Raw genomic sequence first — 19,032 nt, forward strand, 5'->3', positions numbered from 1 at the left:
TCTTTGAAAAAGAATGGATCACTGGATGCATGATACTGAATGCATTTGTTGGCTTAAACTATCAAATCTTGATTCATTGCGTAGATATTTAGAGTGTGTATCATGTAGATTACCAAGATTAATTAATAAAGCTAAGTTGTTTCTCTGGTAAAGATGTAGATCTTGTGTTCAGCCAAAAGATTTTCGAGAATAACTTATAAAGAGAATATGTGTTCTGCGAGAAGATTTACGAGAAGAATTTTTAAAGAGAATCGGTGTTCTGCTAGGAGTTCTTCAAGTGCTTGAATACAGCTGAAGCACGTATTACATCTAGCCCGAATAAGTAGTAAGAAATTGGTGTAACAACTTATAATCAGTACTTATTCTGGACTAGGTCCCGGGTTTTTCCTGCATTTGTAGCGGTTTCCTAGTTAAGAAAATTTCTGGTGTATGTGTTATTTTTTTCCGCATTATATTGTTTATCTTTATAATTGAAATATCACATGTTGTGTGTTAATCAATCATCGTTGATAAATCCGACCTTCTTTGCTGGATAGGATTTTGATTGATCTTGGATATTGATCTTTGGTACCGTCCAACTATTTCTCATATCAGTCGGGCTCATAGATTTCTATCTATTTGATTTGAGAAAAAGAGATAAACTCTTTAGTATTATTCTTTGATTGAGTTTTTACTCTCGGAATATTATTACGGTTTAGTCCATACAGATTGTCGAAATAAAAAGTTGGGTGTGGTGTAGTACCCCCACATTCATATATATATATATATGACTGTCTGTTAAAATCATTGAATTTCCATTATTTTTGTCATACGAAAACAAGATTGAGTATAAGTATGTACTGATTTTAAGTTTCAGTACTCGTATTCATTATTCTGGAAGATGAATTACAGACCCATCTACAATTAGGTCGAACATGAATTTCTAAGTCGTGACTGAGTTTCAAAATACTTCCAGCTACAAAATGATTAACTTCCAAAACATAGATAATGGGTAAGCCCTTCGTAGACAAGTTTATTTTTCATAAATGAAGAACTAAGCTAGATACAACTAGGAAATTTTGTCGCACAACTTAGTCGTAGAAAAATTATTTTATCTCTAAACTTTTCTAACCGTAATTTTTGTTTCTTGGCCATATATAAGTTTGTTTTCTTTTTATGTCAAAAATTTTCTAGCCGTAAAGAATGTTATTTTCATAATTAGTTTGAAGTGTAGCCTACGGCTAGTAAAAAAAATATCCTTAACCTAGACGATTATATACTGAATCGTAATTTTTAAAACTATTTTAAATTTACTAACCCATCAACGGCTGGCATTTCATATTTTCCTAGTAATAACAGGATTAATTTTTCATTTCATGTTTTCCCAACCATAACATGGTTAATTTTATATTTACGAACAATACAGTTAAAACTCTATAAATTGATGCTTCTGGACCAACAACATTTATTAGCTAAGCGATATTCATTTGACGAGTTAAAATTTATCTTTTATAAGCTTAGTTGGATCAGAGAGTCATAGTATTTTAAATATATTATTTAAATAGTAGAATATGAATTGATGGGTTTCAACTATATACCTATCCACATTTAGAGAAATGATAAACTCCTAACCATCGATAGATTTTCAAACCCAGATATGGCTAGGATTTTTCATCGTCGACCTAGTCGTAGATGGGTCTTTAAATCTCCTTCTGTTTCTTCTTCCCTCTCAAATAAAAATTTCTAATTATAATTTTCAATTACCAGCTATAAATTGAATTCATAAATCTAAATCAAGCTAATTAAATAATTAACACAAAATCAAAATTAGGGTATTTTAGTCATCTTCAAAAATATTGGGCTAAGACGTATTGATTTCCCTATGAATTGAGCCTATATCGTCTTATGTCGCAGTCCCTTTATAATTCATGTTGCTTTTAAAGTAGGTTTCTTTCAGTATGATCTTTTAATTTACTTTTGATTATAGTTATCAACGAGGGACGAGATTCTTATCATATGTCATAGGCGAATCAATTGTCTATTAATTAAATAATTAGATAAAGATGTCAAACTAGCATAATTTAGAGGAGCGCCACAAAATTTAATTAGTATGATTCCAACTCAAAACGAAACAAAACATTCAGACTTCTTACAACGTCCACACTGCTCATCAGAAAGTCAGACCAGACTCAGACAGACAAAAATATGTTTGTCATATATTTAAGATTTATATCTTCTAGATGAAAAATTGTTAGAAGGAACGCTATCATCCAGAATCTGTGATGCCAAATTAGAATAGTTAGCAGGTTGTTAGTTCTTTATAGGATTAAAAGTTAGAGGAGGCAAAAAATAAATAAAAAAATCTCCCTATATAGCCTATAGGGGCAAAATATATTGATAAATCAAGGTGTTATTTAGTAGTGATATCCCTCTTCTCTCTATGTATATAAGGGTGGGGGTACCTAGTGGTGATCAAAACAAAAGATAACATATGAATCATGCTCAGATCTAGATAGAAATGGTTATATTTCATACAGTTCATATTAGAAATGATGAGATCAATGAAGATTAATGCATTTTATGCTGAAAATAACTAAAATTTGTTCATTTTATATCAAGAAATCGTGTAGATATGCAGACTTTTCTTTAGAAAATCGCTTATTTTCCCAATTTAAGTTTATTATGCATAAAATTATGATTTATAAGGAGATTTATATGATTAATCACAATTATAGCGTATTAGTCTGTTTTTAGGACATAAATATGCGTATTTCATGTCCTGGGAAGGAGGAATAATATACATACCTACACAATGATGTTTGTTGGTGATTAACTTGGTGGAGCACAAATTACATTCAATTACAATCCTTAGTTGGTGATTATATCGTTCAACACAAGTTAGGGTTTGATGTTTATTTTCTAGTTCGGTTATGACTAACAATACGAAAGATAACGTAGAAGAGAGAAACACTGAAAAATGTAACTTTATTGATCAGAATAAGTTGGGTACATTATATTTGGTCTACATGATTATCATATCTGGCTATTTACACTAGCATAGCTATCATATTGATAGATCCGATTCATGTATCTTGATTTCATCGTTTATGTGATTCTTGTATGTTTTTAGGACATTATCTTCTGCTATAAGTCCATGAAAGAGTTATTAATCAAATTTAAGATTCAATAGAATTTCAATCTAAGATCGTATACCAACACTTGTTAGTCAACATCTAGATTTAAAGTTTCAACAAAATCATTGTAAAAGAAAGTTTATGAGCTGGAAAAACACCCCAGTTGAAAGAGCAGGCTTTTACACTTCTAAGCAGGAAAATATAAGAAAAACAATGAGAATTTACTTAGGTAATGTACTTTTCTTTCGCACATATCTGAATCGCGAAATTCGGTCACGTTCCAACTCAAGTAAAAGAAAGTCACACCCACCCACTCATCAATCACGGTATTCAATAGTAGAGAAACCTATTATATTGAAAATGGGTGCTCATCTTTCAACTAAGATTATTTTGAAAGTTGATTGTTCTTGAAAGTTAGATCCGGTATTAATATAAGAAGACAATAACACAATTAGTCAACTTGTTGAGCTATGGTAGATGTAGCCTTCTTGACCGATTGAGGAGCATCTTTAAGAGGCAATATGCGTCATGCACGAAGATCTACAGATGTAACTTCTAAAGAGAATTGATGTTCTGCTAGGGGTTTCACATATGTAGAAAACAACTGAAGCAGGGTAACTTAAAAGGTATACTTTGTCTCAGTTACATTTGGTCTGAAGTATGATAGTACGCAAGAGGTGTAACGAATTAATTCAGTAAGTGTTTAATCTTGATTAGGACCCTGAGTTTTTCTGCACTTGTAGTCTCGTTAATAAAGTTCTATATCTTGCTATACTTATATTTCCGTATTATATTTGATTGATTGAGATAATTATATTAATTGCAAGTAGTACAATATTGATGCTCATATAGGTTATTGGTATACTTTGTACATTATTGATTGGAACTTTTATTAAGTCATTTAAGGATCATCATATAGGTTAAAACGAAAAAGCTGGAGGTTTACTTGGTACCTTTCCCTTCACATTTAAGATCCTGTGGTCATACAGAAAAATATTTTACAGATTATCCGTTAAGCTTCCATGTCATATTTGCAATCTTTTTTTAATTAAAGTAAGAACGTATTTTTGATAATTAGGAATCAAATTCATTAGGAAAACATATGTCGACCGAAATATTCACTTGTAAAAGCTTGGGATAATTTCTTTCCCTATAATATTCATTTACTTGTAAAGCTATTGAATATCGGATCAATATTCAAATTAAGATAGATTAAATATATGTTTGGTTATTGATGTAACCTACGAGAGATTATGAGGGCAAAAAAAAATGTGGAAACTGTATGGTTGAGTCCAAGAGGCATGAGTTGGTTGTGGACGTTTCTTTTGAAAATGTATTTTAAAGTCTGCCTAGTTTTCAACCGTCCATAAACATATTCCTCTTCAAATAGGTATTGAAGAGACATGTCCGTGTCTCTTCTACTCTATATAAAGGTTTTTCAATCAATACTCGATATGTCCTTCTATTCTAACTCTTCTCCCTCTTTCCAAAGCGAGTAGTAAATACCAATTAGAGTTCAAGGGTGATTCGTCGATTGTTGTTGATCGATGATCACGCAAAGGCTTGACTGTATCCTGGGAAACGGTTTGCATTCGATCCCGCAACAAACTCTTGGCGAGTGGGAGCAAATAAAGTTTTAAGGAAAGTGATTACATGCCCTCAATCCATTGATGATTCCATTCCGTACCCTAAATTTCCAACAATCTTAAAACGTTATTTCGGTGGAATTAAGAAACAACGTTATTTTGGTGGAATTAAGAAACAAGTATGGCTTCGTTATGAAATTGGATCGTTTTGATGCTGAAAAATAAAAGAATGAAAGTGGAGTACCTTGCTGCAGTAAACAGGTTAGATTGACAACTTTTGATTGTTATCATTCTGTGCAATATTCCTATGGTATGTTACGTCAATTGGGTATTCTATAGACTAATGGTTGAGACAAAGGGGGTTGAACACAAGATGTTTGATAAATTGTCTCAACCAAATCCGTTGTAGTTTGAGGATACTAATAACTGGGTGTTATGTGTTAGTTAGAATAATCAGTATTTGCATGATTCATAACCCATTTCAATTCTGAAATCCAGAAGCACGGATTTTATTTGCTTCCCAGTTTTGTTGTTGTGGGCTCCTCTTGACAATCATGCCGGGCCTAAATTTGTTTTACATTTTAATATTGGTCGTGCACAGTACTTGTTGTAAACTGTTATGCAACATCAACTGAACTTGATATGAAGAATCTCTTATTAGTATTGGTCACAATAATAAATTCTTCAATCATTACTTCTCAGTAATTGACATATACTTGTTTGTTTATGATCTTTGGTTCCTACTGCTATACAACGATTTTAGCTTATGTTGCCAAAAGGGGAAGGCATACAGTTTGGTGTGCCTTAAACTAGGTTCTATTGGGACAATATATTCTTTCGGTAGTGGTTAGCAATATTGAAACTTTGTGAGTATATGATACCGTGGGGGTAATAAACAACTCTTATGGCTGATAAAGATTGTTTATCAACTTATAATTATTCATGAAATGTCATGACTTCTCTGGTAAAGATGGTGCAGCCAGTGAGCTAATGTGTATATATAAAGTCATCAGATTTTCATTTGATGATTCTCTGAAGAAATAAACTTGTTGGGGTGCACTATCATTTTCTTCTCAAATAAGATGTAGAATTGTGAACCAATAATGAATATGGTTTGATACATGTGACCATTGGGAAGAACTCAATTTCTGATCATTGATTAATCAACTGATAGTTCTTGAGTTAGTTAATGATTGGGGTTAACTATATACTGGTGCATAAGAAATGATAATATATATCTCATTTGGATAGTTCAAAACTAGTTTTTGATCTGTCTTGTAAAGGTATAAGCAATACCAGAGTGGGATGAACTGGTCAATCCAAAATAGTGTTGCTAGTTAAAATTCATAGTGTTACAGTTAAATGTATGACCTCGTTTGCCAGTACATACAAGGGTGGTGCGAAATATAATGCAAATTTGTTGTGCATATATTTGAGAAAATTAAATTGTGGGGGTGTCATACTGTAATGTGAATTTTGACCATGCTTTATTTTACAGTTGCTTGCATTTGTTTGAAATGTGATGCATGTTTGGTGTTCCTGACTTTGAAGTGTGAGTATCGTGGTGTAGTGCTTCAAAGCACTATAGAATCTACATATGCACAAGGGTGTATATGGATTTGTGACATAAGTGGTCACTTGATTCTTGAACCTAAGACTCTTGAATCTGGAAAAATCACTATATATGAAAGAGATCATAGTATTGTAATGTGGCTATCATTAGACTTTGAATCTAATAGATAAGCCAATCTAGTTTGGTGAAAGACCTTTTCGTAAGGACTTACATTTAGTTTTGCCAAAACCTTTTTGAAGGTTTGAAGTTTAGTTTGGAAACCCATTTTTTTTAGGGATTTTCACTTGAAAGAATTCATATTGAATTCACGGTATGAATATGGGATTTAAACCTTCATTATATTGAATCACCGGTAATGGTAACCCGACCAACCACTAGGAAATGACAAGTTCGTCGGTTTAATGGGTAAAAACAAGTTACTGATAAGTGATTAGTTCAACACTTAAATTTCGAGTCCCAATTGCTAAAATTAGTGTTGATATGTACCGTTATGAAGAGGCTGATTTAGTAGTCTTAATGAAGTCCAGTTCTTTGTGAACAAGTTTTCAAAATAACGAGAAAACTGGAAGGATTTCATCTATGTGAGCATAGAAGTGGTGCCGCTTCTCATAAGAGTGAGGTTCTCTTGGGATTGCTCATGAAACCAGGCAAGCACAAGGCCATAATAGTGCTAAGCGAAAATTGTACTCGTTAAAGGTATCGATTATTCTATGTGTGTGGTGTTTCCGGTTGTATCACATAGGAGTAGAGGTTCAAAGACAAGGCTACCATCAACTTCGACATAACTTTGAAATGTCTATACTAAGCAAAAGTTTAATCTTCGTGACACCTTTGTGTATGCATAGAATCATCACATTACTCGTTTGACTGGTATATTTAATCTAGTGGGGGATTGTTGAATATCGGATCTATATTCAAATTAAGATAGATTAAATATATAGATTAAATATATGTTTGGTTATTGATGTAACCTACGAGAGAGTATGAGGGCAAAAGAAAATGTGGAAACTGTATGGTTGAGCCCAAGAGGCATGAGTTGGTTGTGGACGTTTCTTTTGAAACTGGATTTTAAAGTCTGCCTAGTTTTCAACCGTCCATAAACATATTCCTCTTCAAATAGGTATTGAAGAGAGATGTAACCTACGAGAGAGTATGAGGGCAAAAGAAAATGTGGAAACTGTATGGTTGAGCCCAAGAGGCATGAGTTGGTTGTGGACGTTTCTTTTGAAACTGGATTTTAAAGTCTGCCTAGTTTTCAACCGTCCATAAACATATTCCTCTTCAAATAGGTATTGAAGAGACATGTCTGTGTCTCTTCTACTCTATATAAAGGGTTTTCAATCAATACTCAATATGTCTTCTAACTCTTCTCCTTCTTTCCAAAGCGAGTAGTAAATACCAATTAGAGTTCAAGGGTGATTCGTCGATTGTTGTTGATCGCCGATCACGCAAAAGCTTGACTGTATCCTGGGAAACGGTTTGCATTCGACCCGCAACAAACTCTTGGCGAGTGGGAGCAAATGTTTTAAGGAAAGTGATTACACTCCCTCAAAGCATTGATGATTCCATTCCATACCCTAAATTTACAACAAAAGATTGGGATAAACTCATGTAAAGGAACGGTCCAAAACACATCAGTGAAGAAAACCAATATAGGCTTATGTGTAAGTTCTTAAAGTACGTACTTAAGTGGCACCCAACCGCAAAAGGTAAATTAAGCCCCAATTCATCAATCCGTTGTCTTTAAATCATATTCCGTAATTAAAATGTTTTTTTTTGGTATAATTTCCTCAATCCAAAATTAAGCCTTCACAAAACAATATATGAAAAGTAGATACGAATTTGTAAACGACTAATTTGAAATACGAGGGTATATTGGAGAAACAAAGGTTCAAACTTTTCATGTTTGACCCGGATCTATGAACAAAGAGTTTGTACATGCTCAAGTGCGGACTTCAGAGTATACGGAGACTTAAAGGCGTAAAGCTTTCGAAAAGGACAAAAGATTCTGCATATGTTAGGTTTCAGAGAATCCTTAGTGTCTTCTGGTTGAAAGAATTATCAGCCAAACATATATTAACTATTAGAGTGCCGCTGAGAAGAAATGAAATACATGGACCAAAAAATATCTATAAAAGTTGTCATATTCAACAACTATCTTAAAGAAAGAATGTGGTGGACCTCAGGGAAAAACCCTATGAAAAACAAAGAAGAAAGTGGTGGACCTTAGGGAAAAACCCCTCAAAAAAACCTTATTTGTTGTCTTGATCAAATTCGGGTTTTGACGTTGTCCTACTTTTAACATCTAAATTTTTTTTACAGGCGGATTGAAAAGTCGTGAAGAATTTCCCCCTTCTTAGATCATAACTTCACCCTTTCATCAATGCATGTGAGTTGTGTGATCCACAACAATCGGTTGATTGGTGGTCGTGAATCATGTTGAGGTTTTATTATTTCAACTGCTCAGAAGTTTCAAGTATATAAATTAAAGCTTCTTCAGATGAACACCATAAGGGTTTTGATTAGTAATAAAATTTCTTACTTGATAGACTAATTTTATCAAAATTTGATTTTTTTATAAACGATTGAAGTTGAAGATTTGAGTCAAAAGTGTGTGAAACTAAGACATTCTCTCATTTCATGAAGATTACTCAAGTAGGTCGAGCTATAATATCATCAATTTCACTATTGAAGGAGTTTTTCTTGAAATCTGGTCAATATGTAAAAGAGTTAAACTAGGTTGCGACGGCTGTTTGATTAGCCAAATAACCAACTTCATTTTACGCAACGAATGTCAAATTTGTGTACATGTTTAGGTACACCTTATAACTTTACTATAATCCAATTTCTAATTCTGAAATTTAATTTTTTGATCTCAATATGTTCAAGGAGTATATATATATAACTTCCAGAAAACACAGTATTACGCTTTCATAGTTATTTATCTTTATTTTTGAAGTATAATTTATGACTTTTTCTCTTCTCTTTTCTTTTGTTTTTCTTTCGTGAAATAACTAGCCCTTAACTCCTTATAATTTAATATGGGTTTGTTAGAAAAATAGTTGGGATTTTGCTCTATTTTTTTCTTGTTTTTTTCCGTTAATATTTTATCGCCGGAGATTTGCTCAAACGAAAGAAATATAATCTTAATTTGCAGACACTTTTTTATTTAGGTTCATTGCTTATAATGAGATAATGCTCTACATGAACATGGAAGTTTAAATATTTTTTTGAAATATGTCGTCAGCAGCGCTCATCTCAGTGAAATCAACTAATCAATATCGTCCATAAAAGTCTCCCCATGCTCCTATTTCGCTTCAGCTGACTCATCTATCATGGTCATGTTGTCGATCCTCCAAATAGGCAGAGAATAGTTTTTTTTTCATCGAACGGATGATACAAACTCTCCAATGTGACATGATTTTCCTGTAATTTTTTAACACCCATTAGATGAAAATGTTTAAAATGTGTACCCATTACATTTTCGAAGGGATTGTATATATGCGAACCTCTGTCATTAAATCTTCAACAAAGTATTATGCCTAGCAGTTCGTCTTAACGAAGGTTTTGGTAACTTTAAAATTCTTGGACATTTTGTCACTTCTATATGTTCCTACCTTTACTTGGAATACAATCTAGCGACACATTACCTCATAAAGAACCTTGAACACATATTGTACTCCATGATCCTATTTCAAATCAATAGGTTGTCAATAGATCCTTTATCAAAAGTTGACATCTTCTACGTTGATTATTTATAAAAAATTTTTTATGGTATTGTGGATCGTTGCTTTCTAAGGTTGTAATTTTCAAAATTGGCATATTCAAGTCCCACGGCTTTCTAAGTTTATATATCCTGTTTTTTTTAACATTTTAGTTAGCCATATTATGTTTGTTACTAACTTTAAACTTGATGTAATCTTCTACTGTGAAATTTATGTGATTTCAGAATCGAAATAGTTATACCTCTTTCATTCGTATCAAGTAATACATTGTATATCCCAACAATTCTTCTACATCAATTCCTTTCTTTTGCCGTTTCTGGACCATCAGTAGCCATTATTGTCAAACGCAATTTGTCTAATTTTTGTTGATGTTATGTATCTGCAATGTTCATTTTTCTTAAATAAATACATTGTGGAAAAGCTAAAAAAAAAGAACATAAGTATTACATCCGGTCTAAGTTACTATATCCAAAATCCTCCGGACACTGCTTCTGGTGCTTGTTTCCTCAAATTCCTCGTTGCATTCTAGACAGTACATGCAGCACCAATCATTTGTGAAGTGAGCCATTTGCGCAAGTGTGGTCAATGTATCCCTTACCTGTAATAATAATAACAACACGTCAATTTTTTTCAAGGCGTCCAGTTGTAAATGGTACGAATCTAATAGATTTGAATTGTACCTCAATCTTAGCTATCACCTTCTTCTCACACAACATAGCAATTGAGGAAGGACAAATCTTGACCATTCTTTACATAGGCAGAGTTAGCCAAACTATGTTTTAAGCAATTGTCTTACGTGGAAATTATTATTAATCCATATTTTAGTCGGCTCCTATCGAAGCCGATCTAATTAGTCCTACAAAAAGTTATTCTTAAATTTTTGACTTTATTTCTTGACCAAATTATTGAAGTATTCTCAGTCATGTTATGCTTTGTGTGATCTACCCATATGTATCTACTATACCTTCTAATCCAGTTAATGAAACCTATACATATTGATCCGTAATTTGATATTTTTGATTTGTAATCAAGAGGTCGCATGATTTGAGAATGTAAAATATAAAAAATATTCTATAAATATCGGAGTATGATTTAGAGTTTTTTATGATGATTTTGATGAACAAACATAATTTTCAAACAAATATTTTAGAATGCAAATACATTTTCCCGGTCAATAAGGTTTTTGATGTGATTTGTAGATAGTGGTAAAAGTTCGATTCTCAGGCTTGTGAAGGATATTAATTAGACTTAAATTATAATATTAAAATAGAAAACTCACTAAAAATTATAGCAAACTCAATCAAAGATGATATCAATATTAAAAGAAACACCGAGGCTAAGATTCCACTATTTTCCAAGTTCAAAGTGATTAAACCAATACTTATATTTATGCAATTTTCTCGTTTAATTTGATTCTAAAATATTGCAACAAGTAGATTTTCAAAAGTAGTAATTGTAAATACCAAGTATGAAGCATCAAAAGTCTTAAAACTAAGCATACTCCATCAAAATAGATCACAATCACTCAAATAAAAATCATATTCAATAATAGTTCAAGGCAATAATCATATAATTATTGCAAATAAGAAGATAAAATAGAATATACCACTTTTTGTTGGAAAAATAGCTTCCTCTATCGCCTCAGCAATGGGGTTTAGCTCCTCATATTAATCATGATCTCAAAATATTTGTTTATGGCTCAAAAGATGATTAAAAAGATGAAAAGTGATAATACAGACGATTCGCAACAGTTTGTTGGTGTTGCAGAATCACTGTTACAGAGCGAAATAGTAGCTAAAGACCTAATGCAACCGCTGTGATGAACGACACATAGGTTCTGCTGTGAAACAACGATAGTTTTCTGCGACAGTTGCTTGTGCGTCAATGTTCTTCGTGTTTTTCCTCTTCAGCAGCAGTAGCAAAATAAGGTATTTTCCTGCAACTCGATCTCTGGAGCTCTGTGGTGTTCTAAACTTTTCTGAAAGGGTTCATACCCCTTATATGACTTATCCCCTCTCCTTTTATAGGCCACAGCTCGATTAAATCTCCCCCAAAATCTTGGTTTATCTCTACAACAAGTTTCTGAGTTTTCTTTCTGCCAAACTCTCTTCACGCGTATTTGACCTCTCCCAATACTTCCAAACTCTTTATTAGATAACTACGAATCTTTGGAAGCTTTTCTAGCCTTTAATCTCCTTGAATTGTCGAAAAAATATTTCAACAACAACCCGTGACCACAACACCTCTGTTTCCTTCTCCCGGTCGATCTAACCCAATTCATTCGATCCAATCACATATACCAACCCTGTTATGCTCTAGGAAGTCCAGCCCAACAAAAATCAGCCATTGAATCTCGTTATTTCACGTCCAACTGATGCTCCCAAATTCACGCATGTAATAACAGAGCTTCCCGCCAAAATTGTATTTTTGAACGATGAAGAAAAAGGGTCGCCCCCTATCCAGAGTAGGGGTGCCTTTAGCAGATGCCTTAAGGGGTGTCCTGGGGGTGCCCCTTATCCAAACCGGGAGTCCGAATAGCAAGTGTCCTCTGGGTGCTTTCCGAAAACTTTTCGAGCCAATTTTTTCCAAAAATGTTTATTGGCCAAAAATACCTACAAATAAATAAAACACCATAATAAGTACAAAAATGAGCCCTAACAATATATCGAATCGAGACAAATCGGACACAAAAAATGTGTCTATCAAATACCCCCAAACCTATTATTTGCTAGTCCTCGAGCAAAAATAAAATAGAAATAAAATCCTAACTCACTGTCGCAGGCATCGTCAATTGCATTTAGCGTATGCAATAAGCCTTTAAACCCCTAGGTGTCCCTAGTGGAGGAGTGTTGTCTCCGGAGGGCTTACCAGAGGTATACTCACAAAACCTTTATACTCAAGACCCTAGCTATCTACACAGAACCCTGGAAGGCACTAAAGAATCTCCTTGGTGGCATATTTATTAACTACAGGAGGAAGTACCCTGATGCTAAATTCCAATTGTTGTACACGAGTTTGCACTCAAGCATACTAAAATTCATATATAAGTGACAGAGCTCTACTCAGATAGTCGCACTATGGACATCAATATCCGGAGTCAAAACTAATCACATGGATAGATCAAGAAGGCCTCCGTAAAAATGAACCTATCCTAATGGACTGAGATACTAGTCTGACTAATATCAACACACTGGCATATACAAGGGAACCAGTGATTGATAATCCTAACTCTAGGTCAACAAAACTGGCATATACAAGGGTTCTAGTGGTCGACTTTATTGAATTTATTCCAGTTAGTCTGATGGTCTGGTCTCATTTTTTTTTTTGTATCTCAATCACTCTAACTCACCCTAGCATTGGTAACAACTTGAATCGTGAGCCCCACCTAATCACTTAGAGAAACATAGTTTAAAAACAAAACAAAATAAAAACAGAAGTGAAAAGGACTCAACGAGATATGGTGAAACTATCATGTTATTTCTAACACCTGAGCTTTGTGCTTTTATGAATAGACTCTTTAGATGTTGCCATCTAGTCAGATTGGTTCCTCAACTCCTACAACCAAAATGCTTCCATCCACTTAGATTGGTTAGTGCCATCCTTAATAGAGATAAATTTCTAGGCTCTAGAGTTTATTTATTGCAACGAAAAGGTAACAAAAAGTTCTACCCCACCCCCAAACTTAAATCTAACATTGTCCTCAATGTTTCTAATTAAAGAACATTACCAAAAATATAAGTAACATGAGGAAATAGTAAAGAGAGAAGTCGGAAAGATAGTACCTCGGTGAAGTGTAACCAAAAACCTACAAAAATATTATACAACATACAAAATCGCCTCGATGGTCAATCAAGGTAAACAGGGTCCTCCAGAGGGACCTCCTCAACATCACCTGTAGGAAAAGGCTCTAAAAAGGGCTTCAATCGCTGACCGTTAACCTTCGAAGAACTACTACCATCTGTTGTCTCAATCTCAACAGTGCCAGTACGGACCACAAAAGGACCGGTCCACCGAGAGCGCAACTTCTCGGGGAATAGATGCAAACGAGGGTCATACTGAAGAACTTTTTGACCTGGAGAAAATGACTTTCGTAAAATATTCCTATCATGCACAAGTTTCATTTTTTTCTTATACTCCTTAGCACTATCGTATGCATCTCTACGAATCTCGTCCAACTCATTGAGCTGGAGCTTTCTTTGAGCTTCTGCTTTGTCAAGTGAAAAATTTAAGTTCTTAATAGCCCAATAGGCTCCATGCTCTAACTCAACAGGCAGGTGACATGCCTTGAAAAATACTAAACGATAAGGTGACATTCCAATGGGTGTCTTAAACGCAGTACGGTAAGCACATAAGGCATCAGTAAGCCTCGACGACCAGTCTTTCCTATTTGGATTAACTGTTTTCTCTAGAATACGTTTAATTTCCCTATTGGAAACCTCTACCTGACCACTAGTCTGAGGGTGATATGGGGTTGCTACTTTATGGGTAATACCGTATTGTTTCATTAAAAGTGAAAACGGTCTATTACAAAAGTGTGAACCTCCATCACTAATTATAGATCGCGGCGTACCAAAACGTGTAAGTATATTCTCTTTCAAAAACTGGACTACGACCCTGTGGTCATTCGTTTACACGGAACCGCCTCAACCCACTTAGACACATAGTCTACAACGAAAAGTATGTAAAGATAACCAAACGAAATAGGAAATGGACCCATAAAATCAATGCCCCACACATCAAAGACCCCAATCACTAAAATAGGGTTCAAAGGAATCATATTTCTATGGGAAATGGTTCCTAACTTCTGGCAACGCTCACAAGAGACACAATGACTATGGGAATCTTTAAACAACGAAGGCCAGTAAAATCCACACTGCAAAATCTTAGCAGCATTCTTCTTAGCACTAAAATGACCCCCACATGCATTTTCATGACAAAAGGAGATAATACTAGACTGGTCACTCTCAGATACACATCTCCTAATAATCTGGTCCGGACAATACTTAAACAGATAAGGATCGTCCCAAAAGAAATGCTTAACCTCGACTAAAAACCTAGAACGATCTTGCTTACCCCAATGTTGAGGCATTCGACCAGTAGCAAGATAATTCACTATATTTGCATGCCAAGGTAATTGGAAAACAGAGAACAATTGTTCATCAGGAAAGTTATCCCTTATAGGAAGGGAATCACTAGGGGAACTAACAACTAGCCTAGACAAGTGGTCTGCTACTACATTTTCTGCACTCTTTTTGTCTCTAATGTCTGGGGAAAATTCATGTAACAATAGGATCCATCTAATCAATCTAGGTTCGGTTTCCTTCTTAGATAAAAGGTATTTCAAAGCAGCATGATCTGTATAGATTATGATCTTAGAACCTAATAGGTAGGACCTAAACTTATCCAAGGAAAACACGATGGCTAAAAGTTCCTTCTCGGTAGTTGTATAGTTCATTTGGGCATCATTCAGAGTTTTTCTAGCATAGTAAATCACATGGAGTAATTTGTTTTCTCGCTGACCTAGAACAACGCCTATAGCAAAGGGTAGGTTCCAGTTAGGTGCCTGGACTATCGGGGCAGTAGTGAGTAAAGTTTTAAGCTTATCAAAATCCTTTAAGCAAGTATCATCAAAGACAAACTTAACATCTTTTGCAAGAAAATTGCAAAGAGGTCTAGAAATCAAGCTAAAATCCTTAATGAATCGACGGTAAAAACCTGCATGCCCTAAGAATGACCTAATATCTTTTACGGATTTTGGGACCTGTAGAGTCTTAATAAGGTCAACTTTGGATTTGTCTACCTCGATACCCTTTGAAGAGACGATGTGCCCTAACACAATTTTTGATTTAACCATGAAATGACATTTTTCCCAATTAAGCACTAAATTTTTTTCCTTACACCTAGTCAACACTAATGTCAATGATGAAAGCACTCATCAAAAGATGAACCAAACACTGAAAAATCATCCATAAAGACCTCTAAAAACCGTTCTACCATGTCAGAAAATATGCTCATAATGCAACGCTGAAAAAGTTGCAGGGGCATTACAAAGCCCGAAAGGCATGCGTCTATACGCAAAGGTACCAAAGGGACAGGTAAAAGTGGTTTTCTCTTGGTCTTCTGGGGCAAAAACGATCTGATTATAACCGGAGTAGCCATCTAAAAAGCAGTAGTGACTATGTCCAGCTAATCTCTCTAGCATCTGGTCGATGAAGGGAAGGGGAAAGTGATCCTTCCTTGTGACCTTGTTCAATTTCCTATAGTCAATACACACACGCCATCCCGTGGTCACTCGGGTTGGGTTTAATTCATTCTTATCATTCTGGACTACAGTGATACCTGATTTCTTGGGGACAACCTGAACAGGGCTGACCCACTTACTATCTGAAATTGGGTAAATAATACCCGCATCTAACAACTTAAGCACCTATTTTCTAACTACCTCTTTCATGTTAGGGTTCAGTCGACGTTTCATCTTCCTAGAACATTTGGAGTCTTCCTCTAAATGAATCTGATGCATACACACAGTAGGACTTATACCCTTAATGTCTGCTATAGTCCACCCTAAAGCTTCTTTATTGTCTTGAAGTACATTTACTAGCCTACTTTCCTGATCATTACAATCACAGGTAAAGTCTCAGATGGGCCTAAAAATACATACTTTAGAGTATCGGGTAATGGTTTAAGGTCCAACTTTGGGGGCTCTTCTAAAGAAGGAATTAGGGTAGTCTCAGAAACTGGTAACGGTTCGAACCTAGCTTTCCATCTATCAGTGTCTAACACAGGGGTAGAATCTAATAGAGCACTCACCTGTTCAATAGTGCTATCGTCGTCAAAATCTAAACCAAAATGAGATAGACAACTTTCTAATGGGTCTTCAAAAAATGTTTGGTAATGACTCTGAACTAAGGCTTCTATCATGTTCACCTCTTCAACACATGTGTCATCTAGCTCATAAGTAGCTTACTGACATTAAAAATGTTCATCTCATAGTCATATTACCAAAAGATAATCATCACACCATTTCGACAGTTAATGATCGCATTAGACGTAGCTAAAAATGGGCGACCTAAAATCACAGGTATCTGGTTCTCTGGGTCAGGGACAGGTTGGTATCTAGGACCACGAAATCCACTGGATAGATAAACTTGTCGACCTCAATAAGCATCCTCATAACACCCTCGAGGAATTTTAACAGACCTATCAGCTAACTGCAGTGTTATCTGAGTAGGTTTCATTTCACCAAGTCCTAGCTGTAAGTACACATGGTACGGAAGTAGGTTCACACTGGCTCCTAAGTCAAGTAAAGCTTTTTCTACCCGGGTTTACCTATTGTACAAGCAATGGTAGGGAACCTGGGTCTTTGTACTTTGGAGTTGTAGTGTTTTGAATGAACTTACGTGACTAGCTAAAAAGGCTTTCTTATGGACGCTAAGTTTTCGCTTTCGCGTACACATATCCTTAAGGAACTTGGCATAAGCAGGAATTTGCCTAATTGCATCTAATAAAGGAAGGTTTATGGTAACTTGCTTAAAAACCTCCAATATGTCATTAAAGTTCGATTCCTTCTTTGTTGGTACTAATAGCTGAGGAAATGGGGCTCTAGGCACAGAATCAGACCTCTCAGGAACTGAGTTGGCATCATCAGAAATTTTATCAGTTTCCTTAGCTAGGTCCTGAGGGTGTGAGGGGTGAACTACAGTATGTTCACTATCGGGCATGGTTACCTGATTGTCTACTATTCTACCACTCCTAAGGGTTCTAATAGCATTCAATTGATTCGATGGTTTTGTACCTACTTCATGAACTCCTCTAGGATTGGGATTAGTCTGACTAGGGAACCTACCATTATCTCTCTCACTTAAGGTCTTAGCTATTTGGCCGACTTGAAGTTCTAACTTAGCAAGGCTCTGAGCATTAGTTTGAAAATTCTGCTTGGTTTCCTGTTGAAAACTAACATGGCTCTGTGCTAACATTTCCTGAGTTTTTGCTAACATCTTAATAGATTCCTCTAAGCTAGTCGTTTTATTTTCTGGGCCTGATGTATTCCTAGTGTAGCCAAAACCTGGGGGAGCATTAGAATTATTAGACTGACCCTGACTCTGGCCCTTAGACCATGAAAAGTTCGGATGGTTCCTCCAACCAGGATTATAGGTTTCTGAATATGGGTCAAACTTCTGACGATTATCAAACCTAGTGTTATTATATAGAGCATTGGCTTGCTCTTCATTATTCTGGCCTTCCCAAAAGGCTCCAATCTACCACTAGTGTTACCCACTTCTAAAGCTTCTAACCTTTTCGCTATAGCAGCAATTTTGGCATCTGATTCATAGCCTCCTTCTACCCTATTAACGTTTCCTCTGCTAGAAGAATTGTTTTCTGGGGTCCCCTACTACTTTCCCATTGTTGGGTCTTTTCGGCGACTTGTAGCAAATATGTCATCGCGTCATCAACTGTTTGGTTCTCAAATCCACCAGTACACATAGATTCTACTGTGGTTGTGGTGGGATAATCTAAACCCTCATAAAGGATCTGAACTAACCTAACCTTCTCTAAACCATGATGAGGACATTGGGCTAATAAATCATTGAACCTTTCCAAATACCTATACAAAGTTTCTCCCTCCTGTTGAGAAAACGTGCAGATTTGCGTCCTAATAGACGATGTTTTGTGCCTAGGGAAAAACTTGTTCAAAAAGGCAGATGTAAGTTGTTCATACGTTTCGATTGACCCGGAAGCCAAACTATATAGCCACGATTTAGCTTTATCTTTCAGGGAAAAGGGGAATAACCTAAGTTTCAAAGCATCATCATCTAGGTTTCTAATCCTGAGGGTACTACAAATTTCCTCAAAGTCCCTAACATGGAAATAGGGGTTTTCATTTTCTTTCCCTAAAAAGATTGGGAGCAGCTGTAAGGTCCCAGGTTTAAGTTCATAAGTTGCTTCCGTCTCAGCTAACCTGATACATGAGGGACGAGTAGTCCTAGTTGGATTCAACAAAGCTTTCAAAGTTGCCATTTCTGGCGCTATCGGAG

At 35.3% G+C, this 19,032-nt stretch overlaps 1 pseudogene; it reads left to right on the forward strand.

Moving 5' to 3' along the window:
• The first annotated feature begins 18,551 nt into the window (after positions 1-18,551).
• Positions 18,552-18,651, forward strand: LOC113276704 (annotated as a pseudogene).
• The last annotated feature ends 381 nt before the right edge of the window (positions 18,652-19,032 follow it).

Source organism: Papaver somniferum, chromosome 4, assembly GCF_003573695.1.
Source record: "Papaver somniferum cultivar HN1 chromosome 4, ASM357369v1, whole genome shotgun sequence".
Lineage (NCBI taxonomy): Eukaryota > Viridiplantae > Streptophyta > Magnoliopsida > Ranunculales > Papaveraceae > Papaver > Papaver somniferum.